Raw genomic sequence first — 14,539 nt, forward strand, 5'->3', positions numbered from 1 at the left:
TGTCAGAACTAGGAGATCAAGGCTAAAATGATATGCCTCTTTGGTCTCAGTTATACCTTCTACCATCCATCCTTTTCCTTTTTCTTTTTTTCTTTTAATAATTTGCTAGAGGGAATGTATGAGAGAGAGAGACGTACAATGTGGGAGGGGGGAAGTGAGAAAGCACTCTCCCCCACCCCAGGGAAATGGCCACGCTGCAATCCCTTCTCTTCCATTTCTCCCCTTTTGGAACTTTGGGCACAAATGCACATGAGCCCAATTTGTTTTTCCAGCTGCAGCATCTGAGATGTAAACTGTACAGTCATCCATGTGGGATCCAGCCACCTAAGCATCATGCCACCATCTGCCCCATCTATCTTTATCGTGAAGGTTTTTCTTGCCCTCTGCATTAGACACTAGTATTTTATAACCAACTTCTGGAAAATGAAAGCTACCACTTGGAATGTGTCCCTAGCCAATAACCTCAAGAAGATGAGCAAATTAGAGTACATCATCCTAACCAATTTTTGAAGATAAGAAGCCAAGTTATTGTAGCAATCAAGTAGTTTTGCCAATCATTTCTTTAACTGTGTATTAGTTTCCTAGAACTTTCGTAACAACTTACTATAAGCCAAGTGGCTTAAAACAAAGCCAAACAAAATTTCTACTTTCTCAACTGTAGAGGCCAGAAGCCTGAAATCAAGGCATAAGCAAAACCAAGCAACTTCTGAAGCCTCTATGGGACTATCCTTCCTTATTTCTTCCAGCTACTGGTAGTCCCAGGTGGTCCTGGCCTTGGGGATACATCGCTCCAGTCTCTGTTTCCACCTTCATTTGCTATATTCTCTGTATGTGTGTGGGGTCCAAATTTTGTTCTTATAAGGACACCAGTCATACTAGATTGGCCCCTCCCCCATTCCCTGTAGTGATCTTATAGTAAGTTGATTACATAGGAAACAACCCCATTTCCCAATAAAGGCAACTGTATCATTACCACTGTTTAGACTTCAACATACCCATTTCAAAGGGTAGGGACCACAATTCAACCAATAATAGACCTCCTTTTTGGAAATACACTTTAAAGAAAACAGCTTCTGTAGATTTTAGAGATAAATTATTCTGGATGATGACTTACAAAATATAACCACTGGGATTAACTTCTTCTGGGTGGAATAAAAGGTTATCTTGTTTTTTAATCACTGAAGTCCTATCTACCCTTTTTTCACATTATAGGACACTGTTGTTATGTATGTTCAAACTGTACTTTTATAGGAATTTTCAGGAACTTACCCCTGAGAGAGACTACTGTAATATATGTGGGATACATAAGATACCACAACTTAAAATGAATAATGAAAAATCTTTTTATAATTCAAAATAAATAAATAAAACAAATCAAGATAATGGAGGCTTTTGAAAGCCTTATGTATGGAGAAAAATTCTAAGGAATCTAAGACTTAAAAAAAGTCACTTGGTAACTGTCTTTTGATAGATTTTCAGTGTGTGATTTGGAAAGGGATTAGAGTGACTTTGCTTATCCTTCGAAGGCAGAAATAGCACACAGAGGTCAAGGGTATAAGGAGGCAAATTTAAGTTCAGTGTAAAGAGTGATGCATTTTATGATATCCAGGCTTAAAATCAAATATATGTGGCAGTAATCTTTTCAGAAGTGTCTATTAGGCTCAAAAATATGTAACAGCACTAGCTATGTGACAGATTCCAGGGTTGTGACAAGCACTAAACCAGAGAATATGAGTCTTGCTTGGGAAAGTGCTTGCACTGGACTAGGCCTGGTCCACTGGAGAGTCCTTTTATCTCTAGGATTATGGCTTTGATATGCATCTAAATCTTCAAAGATAGATTTATCAGAGTACTGGCTTTTTAACTTAAATAAACACAGAATGACTTTGATTATAAGTACATAAAACGGTAAAGAGGAATTATTATGGTTTGTGAGGTGATTTTCTCACCAGGTACATTTGCTCTCAGCTAAGCAAGAACGTTTTATTTTGTTTTTGTTTTGTTCACCTTTTATTACATCCTCAGCTGCACTGAATGTCCTGGAAGGATACACTATGTGAAGCTAGGAAATACCCTGTTTCTCTACTCAGCCTAAAGGGGAGAATATACATTAACACATTGGATAAAGGGAGGTGGACTAATTATTTGTAACATAATTACTAGAAATTCATGTAGAAGTTTTTGTTGGTATCAATTTTGCTCTCAGAAGCAAATATGTAAATAGAATGCAAATCACAATAATCAGTAAGCTAAATTGTTTGTAATAAGTTTAGATATTTTACATTTCCTCTTGGCTCATCAGAAATGATTAGAGAATGTAAACGATCTCATTGAAATTAATGCAGGTTCTCTGCTGTCATTAGTATTTTCAAGTATTACTTCACACTTTTACAAACTGAAATCATTGGGCGTTAAAATGGAAAAGCAGTGCTTCTTTTAAGGTGCAATTATCCACTGCAGCATATTAACACTTTCAAGTGTCAAATTCATAATTAAAGACCAAGAAAATCACTTACAGCTTGCACAACCACCTGCCAATCTAGTTTTATTAGTAAAGGCTATGAATAAATAGACTTTATTTCATTTGAAATGTAGTGAAAACACTGCTCCATGTAATTGATTAACTTCTAGATAAAGTGATCAAGAAAAATAGTGAGAAGGCATTGATAATAAATATCTGAAATGAAAGTGATGTCTTTGAAAGGATGGCATTTAAACGATGATGGAGGAATATCATAAACTCTATTATGCCCATAAATTTGACAACTTAGATCAAATACTTTAGGGTCAGCAGGTAGTGTGATGGTTAAGGTGCCAGACTCCCACATGGCTGGTGTAGCTCATGTCCCAGATCCGGCAGCTTGAAAATTATGCCATGCACATGCCCAAAATCCCTAAAGGAGAGTGAAAGAGAAAGGATTGTGGCATGGCCATTCGCCTTGGAGGGGGATTTCTCACTTTCCCTCACTCTGTCTCTCCTCTCCAGTGAGCTCACACACCTATGACAAAAACCTATTTTTTAATGGACAAATACTTCATGAGATATAAACTATTAAATCTTACTCAAGAAGCAATAACCTAAATTATTCTATACTTATGATAGAAATTTAAATCAGAGTTAAAGATCTTAAATTGATAGGGCCTACAAGTGGTGTGGTGGCTAAGATGCTGAACTCCCACATGGTTGACCGTGTTTTGGTCCTGGACCTGGTGTTTTGAAATTCACACTGAGCATATGTATGCATGTTCCCCAAATCCCAGGAGGAGTATGACGGAAAACGGATTGTGGCATGGCCATCCCCCACTGGAGAAGGGAGATAATTTATTTTAGTTTTCTGTCTCTCTCAATCGAGCACACATGCACTATGGTAAAAAAAAATAATAATAAATAAAAAATAAAATAAATAAAATAAAAAAAAAACTTAAATTTTCAATTAGGGAAAACTTCAGACTCAAGGTTCTATGGGCGAGTTTAATGAGAGTCTTAAGAAAGAAATAATAACAATTGATTTTTTTTTTGAGTGGCTTTTGCTATAGGGCATATGTGCCCACCAGAAAGACAGAGGACTTGAATAGCTTGTATAGAATTGCTATTATTTCAGGGATCAGCAGTTGGCATAATGACTGGAAAACTATAACATGTAAATTGTAAATTAAAACTTTTTATTAAAAAATAATATAGCACTAGACCATGGCCTGGTGGTTAGGGTGACTGGATATCACATGGCTGATTCTGCAATTCTAGTCCCAGACCCAGTGACTTAAAACACATGCAGTGTACATACATGTCCAAAATCCCAAAAGAAGGGAGAAATTGAGGAGAAGGGATTGGGTGTGCACTCACAGGTGTGATTTTTTGCCTTTTTTCTCTCTTTCTATTTCTGTCTCTCTCTCTGGCTATAGCAAGCTCTACAGCATACAATTAAATGCTGCTCAGGAGAAGCCTGATCTCTCATAGTGCCTGCATTTCAAACCTCCAGCCTGAGTAACCTGAAACATGCTGGGTGTACACGTGAGTCCCACAGGCCAGGAGACTGGAGGAAGGAGACTGTCCATGACCAGACACGGTAAAGTGTCTGATAACATGTCCTCCTCTCTCTCATCCTCTCTCTTTCACTTACGTGCACAAAGAAGCACTCTGTCAGGAATAAAAATAAAAAAAGGAGACCAGCAGTTGGCATGATGGCTATGTCGCTGAAATCCCATGTAGTCAACCGCGGTTTGAGTCCCAGACCCAGTGGCTTAAACTCACACCAGGCACGTGTGTGTGCATGCTCAAGATCCCGAGAGGAGAATGGAGGAGAAGGGATTGTGGCGTGGTCATCCCCTCTGGGGGGTGATTTCTCGCTTTCTGTCTCTCTGTCTCTCTCTGTCTTTCTGGGGAGCACACGTGCCCTACATCAAAAACCACTTCAAAAAAAAAAAAAGAATAAAGAAAATAAAACTATACTATGCCTCATAAATAAAAATGTGAGACTCTTCAAACTCTTAATAAATGTTATATAATATATAAAAATGACAATACAGTGCTAAGTGAGATTTAATCCAAAAATGTAACTCTGCCTGCAACATTGAAAACTCTTCAATATAATGCAACATATTGAGTTAAAACAAACAAACTCAAAACTTGACTTTGTTATTAAATACAAAAGAACACATTTTATAAAATTTAACATCCACTCAATCCACTATGATAAAATGACTCAGTGAATAGGATTAAATGGGAACTTTTTCAAACTAATTACTATAAAAATTTAGGGTAGCTAAAGTCAATGAAAGTAGAAAGATGGAAATAAAAATAAAATAATAAATTAATGAATTAGGAAACACAGGCAACTGAAGGCAAGGACTCCAGGAACAAAAGCCATTAAGTGATTATAATGAAGAAAATAAATAACCCTTTCTTGGTAAGATTGATCATAAAAACCAAGAGAATGAATGTCATTTACTTTTTTTTTTTGGGGAGTGGTTTTTTTTGCTATAGGGTGCGTGTGCTCGCCAGACAGACAGAGAGAGACAGAGAGACAGAAAGCGAGAAATCACCCCCTAGGGGGCATGGCCATGCCACAATCCCTTCTCTTCCATTCTCCACTTGGGATCTTGGGCATGCACACACACCCGCCCAGTGTGAGTGAATTTTAAGCCACCGGGTCTGGGATGCGAATCACGGTCGACTATATGGGAGTCCAGCAACATAGCCATTATGCTAACTGCTGGTCCCAATGTCATTTACTTTTGATGCATTTAACAGGTTTTAATCTGTGATTTCTCTCCAAATTACACTAACATTTCAATAAATGAATACATACACGTGTCCATGCATACAAACACACACACACACACACCAACACAAAATGGACAAGCAGAGAGACAACAGAAAAGAGATGTCCATATGCTTTTGAATACGCTTAACAGATGAACCAAAAGTAACTGAAATGATTAGAGAAAGGAAAAGAGTGCTTCCACTGAGGATGGAATCAGCCCAAATCAGCTCTTTGCATTCCGAAATCCTGGGAAGACTCAAAATAGATCTTTTCTTTGCAAGATGAGGCTGAAAACATATTACTCTTCTTTTCTGAGAGTTAGGGATCCCTATCCTCATGACAACAGGTCTACACTTTGAAAAACTGCATGAGAATTCTGGACTCTGAGCAACCAGCCCAATTGACACAATGAATTCAAAGTCTACACTGACAGTGTGGCCTTGGGGTCTCTCTTACTCTGAGCAGGTGCATCCGCTACTCCTGGTTTAGCTCACACACTGACCTCCTGATTGTTTCTGGAAATACTAAGTACTCTCTGCCTTTGATATATTGTAATACTGAAGATACAGCACTTACTCTACCTAGAACTTTTTTTTTTCCAGTATGATGATCTCTCTAGTTCATTCTGTTTCTACTAAAATACCATTTTCTGGTAGGTACCTCTTCTGACCATCCTCTATGAAACGATAGTATCCCACTACCTTGCCTTCTGCTGGCATTTGTTATCACTCTTACCTTGCTTTGCTATTCTCATTTCAGGTAGTGACCATCCAGAACGTTATATTTTTATTTGCTCATTAGTTTGTCTACTTTTCCCCAGAATTTAGGCCTGATAATGGCTTAGGAATGCAACTGGCATGGCCGTTGAACTATCCCTAATGTTTTAAAGTCACTGAACAAATAGTAATTACTAATTAGTAAATGGATTTTTTTAAGAGTATTGAATAATACTAGCCAGTGTCAACCATCAAATGTCCATTATCTCCCATACAATCTCTGATACTCTTTCCTTTCCTAGTCACAAAGGAAATCCTTCAGGAGTGCACTGTTTACCAGCTTTTTGAAAATTTTTCAGAAGAATATGCAGATGGTAGATTAGAAATAAAAACAGGTCACAGCCAATGCTTTACTGACTACGGAGTAAAAGGCCAAACCCTTGCCTCAAGAGGTGGATTATTTTGTGATAGAATTTATATGCCCAAGATTTCCCAGTGGATTACACCAACCCTTACACCATTCCTGTCCTGCTACATATGCTGTATATAGGATTTCCTTTGAAGAGTATTCTTGAATAAATCAACTAAATCTGAATCCCTGTCTCCAGTTATGTTTTGTAGTTATTGAACCCAGCCCATTTCTAGATAAAATCTCACCTCCTCCTTTTTCCATCCAATATTGGTATAGTAGCAACTCAGAGGCTTCTGCAAAATGCAATTTATCTTTGTTTCAAGCACACTATGAATGTAATTTTGTTGTTACATTTTATACAGTAATCCTAGATCTTTGTAATAGGAAAGGTGGTTCTTATTTACTCATCTTGGTTCAAACCACAAAGAAAGTTTCTTTATACTATTTTAATGTATAGTTCCTCTTGAAAATACTGTTACATGTGTCACTTACAGTTCAAGTTATCTGTAAATTAACATGAAAATTATTCACTTTAGGTAAAAGCTTTCTGACACTTTAGTCTGAGCCTCAGAGTTTGGAAGAGCTTATTTGACCATGAAAAGCACTTCTGATTGAGACAAGGGGACAGTGAAAGAAGCATAATTACCTCCATACTGAGAATAGAAATTAGCACAGCTTCTTTGGAAAGCAATTTGGCACTATGTACCATGGATATTAAAAATATTCACACACTTTGAATCAATTCTGTTTTATTTTCCCAAGGAAATTTTCTAAGAAAAATACTCAAATGACATGACAATCATGTTTAGTGTTATCATACAGAGTAATTGAAAACAACCCAATTGCTGCCTACCAAATGAATATAAGGTAAACATAAAAATGCATAGCTCTAACTGAATCCAACCAGTTTCTTCAAATAATTTTTCACATTTAAACAAGTCTTAAGTCAGGCAGGCTCTGCTCTATATTCAGACACAACAACATCTGCTATGGTTTGAATACAGCTTATCCTGCAAAGGTTCATGTTCTGGAAGCTTGATCCCTAATGTAATAGGGTTGAAAACTGCAGGGACTGTTACAAGGTGGGTTGGAGTGGGAGGTGGTTGGGTCATGGGGTCACCACCCTCATGAATAGATTGTCTTCTTATGGGAGGAAGACAGCTCTTGAAAATGTGTTATAAAAGTAACACAGCTGCCTGAGGTTTCCCCTCCTTGCACACACCTGCCATGCTTTGATGTGACGGATGATGATGAGCAGATTCTGACTCCACACCTTTGGACTCTCCAGTCACTAGAATAGTAAGTTAGATAAACCTCTATTCTTATTAAATCATCTTACTTAGGTATTTCTGCCTATCAACACAATAACAGACTAAAATATCAGCTAAGCATTTCTGTCATTGACCTAATAAGAACAAACTGAAGTGTGATTGAAGAGGCCAAAGTCATTTGAACAAGAGCTTCGATTGATTAGTGCCATAAAAATATCCCGAGTTGAATTTTCAGGATTGCTAGAAAGCATGAATGTAAGAAAAGTTGTCATGACAATCCTAATCATCACTTTTTATCTTATGAGTGAATAGTGTATGTATTCTAGGGGATAAAATATAGCTAGAAATGAATCCTAAAATCTCTTTTCACTCTTAGCTCAGACAAAATTTGTTGCTCTTAGTTGATATCAAGAGAAGTTCTATTAATCACATTCTTATTTGAATTTAGTATCTTTCTTCTTTCTTTTCTTCCTTGGAAAGTTTTTCTTCTATTCTGTATATCCAACATTTTATTGACCCTTTAAGGACTATCTCAAAGGTGACTTATTCTGTTTATAATTCCCTGGCAAAAATTCCCTTCATAGTACTATTGTGGCATGGATGAAAATGTAATATACTAACTTCGGAGTAAATACATCTGTTTCTCCCACTAAAAAATCTACAAGAGCAAGTTGAGTATTTGATCTTAATGACTGTATGACTAAAAAATAGCAGTAGTTAAAATTGAATTAAATATCTGAATTTTTCCACTAATCACTCATTTTTTTGAGAGGTTTTTGCTATAGGGCACATGCACTCGCCAGAAAGACACAGAGAAATAGAAAGCGAGAAATCACCCCCCAGGGTGGATGGCCACGCTGCAATCCCTTCTCCTCCATTCTCCTCTCGTGATCTTGGGCACGCACGCACATGCGCCTGGCGTGAGTTTAAACCACCGGGTCCAGGACTCAAACTGTGGTCAACTACATGGGAGTTTAGTGACATAGCCATTACACTAACTGCTGATCCCTCACTCTAATATTTTTCATCAAACTTTTTACTACTCTTTCTTTGAAAAATAATGATTTCAGCTATTTGATAGAATTTGAAATTGTTGGGAAACAGAACTTCAATATTCTTTAAAATCTCAGGAACTGACATTAATTTTGTTGTTTTTCAGTATCCGCTCTTGGACATTGCTTATCCTCTGTTCCAAATATAGGGTTGTAGAGAGGCAGGCTATACATTTACATGTCTCTCTAGCTGAAATAAATTAGTGGCAGAAGTGTATCCTAGCAATGCAGGACTGAGTAACATTATTAAGTTCTTGAAAATATGGATGACTCACATGTGTTTTTTAAATGTTTTCTTTTCGATTATGTCCATAAACATCTGCAAATTTTCTCTTACTACTACTCTATAAAGCTGATATAATCTCAATATTATAACAACATCAAGTTTTGAGTATAAACTACCTGTCACCAATATATTTGGAGAATTCTCATCTAGTGATTAAATTCTCCCAAAATTCTGAGTAGGTAATTGCCATTTATGTATAGTAAAATTCATTTTGACTTCTATTTAATGCATTCTAGGAAAGAGCATTAACAGGAATTTTAAACAGAAAATTTTATCGAGAAATATACCTCATGTCTAAGTAAGACTATCAATGAGACAGGATGTTCCAATTTTTAAAATGGATTCAAGTTATATAATAACATTAATTTCACTGTTGATCTTACGTAAATGCAATATTTTCTATCAATTGAACAATAAATTCAGCTTTTTAAATTACTTTTATTTATTTAGTGAATGATTTAACTAAATTTTTTCAGCATTTTGCTAACTTTAACATATGTACTTTGCTATGGTTTGAATACCATAGGTCTGACATCTTGAAAAAAAAAAAAACGAAATTAAACACATGTATATGCAGTCCCCAAATTCTGATGAGAAGGAAGGATATAGGAAAAAAGGATTGCTGTGTGATCATGCTCCTTTGGGGAATGCTTTCTCTCTCTGTCTCTCTCTCATGAGTACATACACTCTCTGGAAATTCAAAACAATTTTTAAAATATGCAACCTTGCATTTTATGTAGAATTTCCAGACAAGGGATTCTTAGCTTTATAAAATATATCATATACCCATACATGAACAAATGTTATTAACTTTAAGTATATAATCGGTAATTACATACATATACACATCTGTGCGTATGTACACACACATTTATACTACACACATACATACACACTAAATATAAAAATTCTTATTATATAAAAAACATACAACTTAAAAGTAATAAATAGGAAAGAGCTTTTCCTGTGGGTACAAAACTAGAGGGAAGAATTTGTTTTCAGTGGATATTGAGAGAATGAATTCAGTATGTTCTTTTTTGTTTTTGAATTATCTTATTTAAATTTATTTATTTATTTATTTATTTTAATTTGACCAAAGTGGACAGAGCCAGAGAAAGACAGAGGGAAAATAAGAAAGCAAGATGCCAAATTGAGTAGTCAAACCATAGCTGCCCATGTGGGAGTCCAGAACCCTTAACAACCATGCCATCTGCTGGCCCGAGTTCAATATATTCTTTATAGCAAACAGGATTTCTGATAGTTTGAATAGTTTTGAGCTAAAGTAAGGAATAGAAAATTGTTAGCTGATGGGATTTATTATTTATTTAAATAACTGGGGAATGTATTCTTGTAAAATGGAAGTAGTTTTAGGATTTAGTTTTCATAATCTCCATGTATGCAAATAGAGGCCTAACCAAGTATTATCTGAGTTTCTATTTCTTAGGTCTATTTTCTATGTAAAAATGTACCATGACATTCCAGACGACGCAATAGTTATTCTGAGCCCAGTTAAGATTACCTATGACAGGATGTGGTTGGAAGTGTTGATGTCATTTCAAGGCTTAAGAGTTTAAGAAGAATTGTCCCTTCTACTCTTCAGTAGTGACAACACATTCTAGGGCTCTCATCAGCTAGAATCCTGGGTGACTACGGGAAGCAGAGTTCCTGTGCACATACAGCATGAGTAAAACCTGTATCTTTGTAGTATTATCCCACGGAGATTTGTGGCAGTTGTTTATTGGGGGTAGTTTGCATTTATTGTCCTGAAAACTTAAATGAGTCATAACAGAGCTCAAATTTTATTTGGAGCAAAAAGATTTACAGTAATCTAATTGCTCATAAGAAATTAAACAAAACTCTTTGAAGAGTAATTAAAAATATGAAAACTTTCCAACATCCTGAAAAACATTTTGAACTTAATAAAATACTTGACACATGCAAGAAAGAATTAAGCTGCTGGTCAACAGACCTTTGCATGGGGAGTGTATCCTGGATTATCCATGGGGCTCCAAGATATATCATCACAAGTGTTCTTAGAAGTTGAAAACCGAAGCCTGAGAGTCAGAGAGGGAGATGTGTGGTGGAAGAGATCAGAGTATTGTAATTGCTGGTTTTGGAGATGGAAGTGGGTCACAAGCCAAGGAGCTCAGGTAGCCTCTGGGAGCTGGAAAAGGTATGGCAAGGAGTTCTCCCCCAGAATTCCAGAGGAATTAAGCCCACCTTGCAAATAGTCTAGAGAATTCCCTTTCTGACTTCTGACCTCCAGAAATATAGGAAAATAATGTTATTACAGTCACTACTTTTTCCACAATTTATTTAGCAGCACTAGAAAATGAATATATTAAAGTGTTAAACCTGCCATGTCTGATAGTTTAACTTTGTAGGTGATTAAGCTCCTGGGGCTTTGGGTTTTGCCCTTAGGGCTGCCTTTAGAATGTCACACTGGCTGCATAGGACAGCAATGCAGGCTAGAGAGAGGTTTCAACTTAGGGTCTAGAGAGCAGCTAGAATAGTGGTATATTGTTCTCCATAGTGGCTTAAAAAAAAAAAAAGAAAAGAAAGAAAGAAAACAAATTTTTTTATTCAAATTTATTTATCTATTTATCTATTTTAATTTGACCATGGAAGGACAGAGCAAGAGAGAGAGAAAGTGAGAAAGGAAGCCGCCATGTCCAGGACTCAAACTATGGTCCAGTGCAGTCACAGCTTTAGGAGGAAACCTAAAATACTGTGCCCTCCCTAAACCCTGAGATTCTGACTTATTGTTCAGGTGTGACCTAGGCATGGAGGAATTTGAAAGCACTAAAGATGATACTAATGTCCAGACTAAATTGAGAGCCACTAACTCAGAGGAAAAAGTCTCTAGTCTTTTCAGGATGGATAAATAGAAAAATATTTGCTACTTGTTGCAAATGAGACACCAAATATGGTGTCTAATGTATAATACCGAGAATTATAGTTATGAATTTTTAGTTTATGACTTAAAGAAACCCAACATGCTCATAAACACTGTGGCAAGGCAGGCTGAGGCCATGTGAGAGGCTCAGATTTGATTTTTAGCCACCCCGAAAAATCCAAGCACAGTGGCGTATGCATGTAGTTCCAATTACTTGAGAGGCTGAAGCAGAAGGATCATGATATCGTGTGATCCTGTCTAAAATATTACATATATTCACATTTGTACACACACACACACACACACAAACACACACACACACACACCAAAAAGACTGAGACAAACTGTAGATCGGCTGTCCCCCAATTTTATATTCAGAGCTATAGAAAAAAATCAGGCATTGATAAACTTTCAACATACATGACTGGAAATGGGTTTTAAGAGTGAAAAAGAGACTAATTTTATAAGTTTCATTGTGGTATAAGTTTAATTACACATGATCATAGCCAAAAGGCCTGATAATATAGATTTGATAAGTGGGTGTATGAACATTTACTTTTCCTAGCTCAAACATGTCTGAAAATGTGTGGAATTTAGAAGAGAAGAACAGGGTGTCTTAGGAGCAGGAATATTGATCCTAACTGCTCTGAAAAATAGAGACTTCAGAAGTATCCACAGCAACTTCATCTCAGGAAACAACTCAGAGTGATTTTTTTCTAGTTGGAACAAAAGTGTGTGTGAAGTGAAGAATTTCACTAAGGGGCAAGTTTCATGAGACTAAGCAGGTTATTTTAAAATTCATCTGCATTTTAGAGTCACCAGGCTCTAAAATTGATTTGTGCACATATCGAAATGGTCTCATGGTAAGCCAAACAATATGATTGAAAGTATATACAAAAAAAAACAAATAATAAATAATGTGAAAATAAATAAATAAATACATGTGTATTTTAAAAGAAAAAAAAAACTTGACCAACCATACAGGAATCATTGGGGCTAGATCCTGGGTCTTAGTGGGTTTTTGTGTAGGTGCCTGCCTTGAGTCTTAAGATTTCTTTTTATTCTTTTCTTTTCTAGTTTTGTACATAGTTTTTTTGTTTGTTTGTTTGTTTTTTCCCAATTTCTCTTATACATTCAATCATATATATCAATATATGTCACTTAGCTTACAAAGTGAGTATTCCAACATGTATCATTTCTCACCAATCTGGTTGAGAATATTATACACATTATCGTCAACAGATAATAATTCATTTCTTTGTCCTGTGAATTTCTTGCCTCTTTATTTTTCTCCTTAATATCCTTCCTCAGACACTCAGCCTTCACCCACTCTCTTCCCACACCATATCTGGTATTTATAACCATTTTCTATGTTTCTATATGCTCTAGTCATTCAGTTTTGGCCATAGAGTGCAGACACTTGTTATATATTAAGTGGAGAAATACAATGTCTCTCCTTCATAATCTGGATTACTTCACTCAGCAGTAAATCTTCCATATTCATCCACTTTATGTCAAAAGCCAGGGTCTTGTTGTTTTTGATGGATGAGTAGTACTCCATAGAGTATATATGCCACACTTTTTCAACCCATTCTTCTGTTTGTGGAAATTTGAGTTGATTCCATGTCTTAGCAATTGTGAATAATGCTATAATAAGCATTGATATGCAAGCACTTTTCCAACTAAGGATTCTCTGTCCTTTGGGTAGATACCAAGGAGTGTGATTGCTAGATCATTTGGTAGTTCTATTTGTAGATCTTTGAGGAATCTCCATATTGTTCTCCATAGTGGCTGGGACAAGTTACTTACCCAACAGCAGTGTAGGAGAGTTCCCCTTTCACCCCAACCCTGCCATCACTTAACACTTCTTGTATTTTTATGCAACCAGGAATTTGTCCCTTTCATCACAGGCCACCAGCTCTCATCATTTTAAATTTTTTCAATCTTAGTCATTCTGACTGGGATTAGGTGGTGTCTCATTGTGATTTTGATCTGCATATCCCTTATAATGAGGGATATTGAGCATTTTTTCATATGCATTTTGGCTATTCATATGTCTTCCTTAAAGAGTGTTTTTTTTTTTTCAACTCATTCTCCAAGCTTTTAATAGAGTTGATCATCTTTTTTCTTTCTTTTTTTTTTTTTTTTTTTTTTTCTGTACAGCTGTTTGAGTTCCCTGTGGATGCTGGTTATCAGTCCCTTATCTGAGGGAGGGGTTTACAAAAATAGTTCTCATTCTGAGGGCTGCAAGTTCAGACTGATTACTGTGTCCTTGGCATACAGAAACTTCTTAATCTGATGTAATCCCACTTGTTTATTTTTTAGATTATTGACTGTGCTTTGGGAGTCTTATTTAAGAAGTCTTTGCCTACCCCAATGTCTTTCAGAGCCCAGTGTTAGATTATTTAAGAAATTGTGTGATCAATACAATGTGGGGGGGGGAAGGAATGAAAGACAATTGTAGACACCAGAGATAGTGTGAGAAGAAGGTAGAAAGGACAGAGGGTCAGAAAAAGGGATAAAAAACATTCTAGAAACTAGAAATGGAAAATTTTTTATAATAATATACATGATTAAGTCACTATGCAGTATATTCTGGATGGGAAATCACATTTTGTATGCTGTAATGATGCTTAGGGAAA

The sequence above is a fragment of the Tupaia chinensis genome, unplaced genomic scaffold (genome assembly GCF_000334495.1).
Source record: "Tupaia chinensis unplaced genomic scaffold, TupChi_1.0 Scaffold000033_1, whole genome shotgun sequence".
Taxonomy (NCBI): Eukaryota; Metazoa; Chordata; class Mammalia; order Scandentia; family Tupaiidae; genus Tupaia; species Tupaia belangeri.